At 40.7% G+C, this 4564-nt stretch overlaps 1 protein-coding gene across 3 annotated transcripts in view; it reads right to left on the bottom strand.

Moving 5' to 3' along the window:
- Positions 1-1622, bottom strand: part of glcci1a (glucocorticoid induced 1a) — a 47725-nt gene extending 46103 nt beyond the window's left edge. For all 3 annotated transcript variants that reach the window (XM_014019222.1, XM_014019221.1, XM_014019220.1), the window contains exon 1: positions 1332-1622. The gene's annotated coding sequence lies outside the window, so the exon portion shown is untranslated. The remainder of the gene's footprint in view (positions 1-1331) is intronic.
- Positions 1623-4564: the final 2942 nt, after the last annotated feature.

Consider the following 4564-nt stretch of genomic DNA (forward strand, 5'->3'; position numbering starts at 1 on the left):
GTGAAGAGTATAATACCTGAGCTCATTGAGTCCTTATGCATAAGAGGAACCAGGAGCTTTGCAGCTCTGTAGCAACTACAGCACATGCTGCATGTTGTTTTGCAAAAAATAAAAAAGATGAACCGCTGCAAGAATAAAGGCCATCATATTTCTGTAGACACATACCTGTTCTAGCTAACAAACCTAGCAAACAATAATTTACTATGTGTGCATGTAGCTTCAGGGGCTGGCCTGCTTTGCACACAGGGCTCTGTTTATGTCTGAGTGACTGCTAGGCCCAAATGTTAACATAACAGACACAAACCTTTAGTAACAATCTATATTTCATTACTCTTTAGGTGTTGTTTCAGCAATAGAAAACAGCTTAAATAAACAAATTAATTATATTTATTCAGCACCTAAAAGAGAATCTTGCTCCAGGCTGGTGTGTGAGCCCTGCCATCGACAGTAGCTGCATCATTACTTCACAGGCATCCAAAGCCTTATATTTACCTCATCACTGGCAGGAGAGAAATAAATTGCGCTGTTCTAACAGCTACATTAGCTAATGTCATTAATCCGTTTCAGTCCATCTGAACAAACAAAACTATGGTGCACTAAATATCACTGACAATCCAATTGAAATAAAAGAAATACATCAATTGTTGACGCATAGCCTCCTAGCATCCAGCATCAGATCACTAACGTGTTATGACCTAATTAGACAGCTAGCCAACTAGCCTAGCGCGCATCACTATAGAGCAGGACTGACAGCAGCTCCCCTAGAAGGCTTCGGCCGCGAATCTAGCTATTAAAATGTTGGCAATTTTAGATTGCCCGTCCTAGAAAGACAGCTAAACTTAATTTGCATTCAATGATAAAGACCTAGCTAGACTAGTGGCAGTCCGTTTAACAATTCGGCTAGGATTTTATTGATATAACAGCGAACACATGGGTTAAAATGTAAAATTTAGACTTGCTTCGCATGTCGTTTCCATTAGCTTGACTCACCAAAACACAACGTGGCGCTTGAGAGGGAATGGTGAGAAATTTTGTTAAAGTTCCTGTTTTTTTTAGCTGTATGTTTGTAGACGCTGTAGCACGCACAGGACGAATTTGAGATCACAGTTCATTTATTCTGAAAATCACTTTCCTTTCGTTTTAGAATGCGCACATTGTGTTGATTTATTATCGAAATAATTCAATTAGCGTGTTTTCAGCTAGAGTGCCGTAGGGGGTTACCTTATCGAAAACAAAACAATTAGCATAGCTCCAAAGTAATACGAACCATAATACGTGTTTATTCTTTTTTTATTTTAAATACAAAACGTATTTACAAGGAGAGAAGCTACCTTTGAGGGACTGAATGGGGAGACGTCTGGCGAACTCCTCCTGTTATCCGGCGGAGAAGGCTTCTGGCTGGGGATCAGCCTCCCGTCCAGAGTCGCTTCCACCCGGGTTGGCGGGACTGGAGCGACGGGACGTCGTCGGTCCCCGGTTAGAGGCGGAGGAGGAGGAAACGTAGCAGGTTGGGCTGCTTGTTTCCCAGTGCTGGTGGTGCTGCGGGCTGAAGGGGAAGCTGATGTTGAACCAGCTGCTGGACGAGCCTCTGCTGTGCAGGGACCGATGCTGACATGAGAGGTGGAGGTATGTAATATTAAACAAAACACAAACTGACACATTCATGCATGATGTCTAACTTTGTGCATCTCTCTCCTCATGTGTGTCAGAAGTTGAATGTTTCTCATCAGAAATCACCTCTAAGAGTTACCAAACTTTTAAGTGTTTACTAATCACCTTTTATCATCATCATCATCATCATCATCATTATTGTTGTTGTTGTTGTTGTTGTTGTTGTTCAGTACAATCATGGATAAATTAGTGTATATCCTTTAAAAAGAAAATCCCACAATGATCATGTAATAATAATAATAATAATAATAATAATAATAATAATAATAATAATAATGAAAACATAATTTCTTTTGAATTTTGGTGCACCAGAATTATTCTAATAGGCTAAATTATCAAATTAGCCTTTGCAAAAAGGATGGTAGCCTTAACGTAATATTTTGTCGCACAACTTTCTCTACACTCAAGCCATATCTGTAACTGTCTGAGACTCCTGCACCTGTCCATAGATCCACTCCTTGTGAGCAAACTAATCCAGGTGTCTCAGGTTTGAAGGGTTTCTTCTCCAGACTGCCTGTTTCAGCTCCTTCCAGTTCAGGCCTCATAGAAGGCCACTTCAGAGTAGTTCAGTGTTTTTGTTCTTAGCCATTCTTGGGTGTTTTTAGCTGTGTTTTGGGTCATTGTCCTGTTGGAGGACACACGACCTGCGACTGAGACCAAGCTTTCTGACACTGACAGCATATTTAGCTCCAGGATGCCTCCATAGTCTTGAGGTTTCACTGTACTCTGCAGAGATTCAATACACCCTGCCTCAGATGCAGCAAAGCAGCCTACCATCCTCCCATGTTTTTTTTTTTTTTTTGGTAAGTTTCGTGTTTGTGTCCCCCCCAGCTGTCTCAGTGATGGTTATCAATAGGGGTGCAACGATACAGAAAATTCACAATTCAGTTCGGTTCTACACTCACCGGCCACTTTATTAGGTACACCTGTCCAACTGCTCGTTAACACAATTTCTAATCAGCCAATCACATGGTGGCAACTCAGTGCATTTAGGCATGTAGACATGGTCAAGACAATCTCCTGCAGTTCAAACCGAGCATCAGTATGGGGAAGAAAGGTGATTTGAGTGCCTTTGAACGTGGCATGGTTGTTGGTGCCAGAAGGGCTGGTCTGAGTATTTCAGAAACTGCTGATCTACTGGGATTTTCACRCACAACCATCTCTAGGGTTTACAGAGAATGGTCCGAAAAAGAAAAAACATCCAGTGAGCGGCAGTCCAGTGGGCGGAAATGCCTTGTTGATGCCAGAGGTCAGAGGAGAATGGGCAGACTGGTTCRAGCTGATAGAAAGGCAACAGTGACTCAAATAACCACCCGTTACAACCAAGGTAGGCAGAAGAGCATCTCTGAACACACAACATGTCGAACTTTGAGGCAGATGGGCTTCAGCAGCAGAAGACCACACCGGGTGCCACTCCTTTCAGCTAAGAACAGGAAACTGAGGCTACAATTTGCACAAGCTCATCGAAATTGAACAAGAGAAGATTGGAAAAACGTTGCCTGGCCTGATGAGTCTCGATTTCTGCTGCGACATTCGGATGGTAGGGTCAGAATTTGGCGTCAACAACATGAAAGCATGGATCCATCCTGCCTTGTATCAACGGTTCAGGCTGCTGGTGGTGGTGTCATGGTGTGGGGAATCTTTTCTTGGCACTCTTTGGGCCCCTTGGTACCAATTGAGCATCGTTGCAATGCCACAGCCTACCTGAGTATTGTTGCTGACCATGTCCATCCCTTTATGACCACAAAACCGTTACTAGCGTGGTGTACCTAATAAAGTGGCCGGTGAGTGTATATTTTAGTCTCACGGTTCAATATTTTTTTCGACACAAAAAAAGAGAAATGTCCATGCCCTTTTTATCTTGTAATTTATTGAAATTAATTATCAACATTCGTTTAACCTCAAAAGTACAGTTTTTAATGTTGCTGAAGCAAGTTTCTCAGTGGATCTGCACTCGACAAGGCAGCCTAGGTGGAGTTGAACACAGATCCTCTGATCCTTCAACACAGAGCATCTTCAGACAAGTTGGTAAACTAAATTTTAAAAATCTGTATTGTTCGATATAGTGTGTACTGAACCTAAAGCACTGTACTAACAGTTTGATACAGATACATGTATTGTTGCATCTTTAGGTATTACAATATGGCACTGATGTACTTTGATATTTGGGTTCACTTCACTTTCAGTGCTGTTCTGGACTTATTGGTCATCTTGAAGTTACATCCAGGGAGATTGGCTACAGTTCATGTCTATGGGTAGCATCGTTTTTATTGAGGCCATTTTAATTTTTCGAAGTTGAACCAAAATTCAAAAACAATGACTGATTTTCTTTGGTTAATTTGCAGAAATTTTTGTTTACGTTTCTTGATTTCCAATTATTAGTGACTTTTTCAGATTTTTTGTCTTTAATGGAAGGCTACCAACAAATGTACCAGAATATACAATATATTAAAGCACCTTTTTTTACTATTTGGCCTACTACACATGTGTACTGTACTGTACTGTTTATATAGGCACCTGATTGGTAGCACCTTTGAGTACCAGAAGCTCAAAACAAATGTCAAGCTCCATTTTGGTCAAGCCTTGAAAATAGCATTACGCACCATCTCACATTCTGTAAACTCTTGCAGCTTAGATTATGTGTAGTGAATGATTGTCAGCTAATACTACACCAAATAATAGCTTTATATTTTGTTAAAAGTTTGATTTGCTGTGGATGGTTTGACTCCAAAAGTTAAACAGTCTCAAATAAAAGAAGGTTGTTCTCAGACTTGAGTTAATGTTCGGTCAAATTTGCAAGAACTGTACAAAAATGCTAAGATTCTTCATTGAAATTATATTTCATCATCTGAATCACAACCAACCATGACTAATAACCAGAAAATAAAAGGAG

The sequence above is a fragment of the Austrofundulus limnaeus genome, unplaced genomic scaffold (assembly GCF_001266775.1).
Source record: "Austrofundulus limnaeus strain Quisiro unplaced genomic scaffold, Austrofundulus_limnaeus-1.0 Scaffold212, whole genome shotgun sequence".
Classification (NCBI taxonomy): Eukaryota; Metazoa; Chordata; class Actinopteri; order Cyprinodontiformes; family Rivulidae; genus Austrofundulus; species Austrofundulus limnaeus.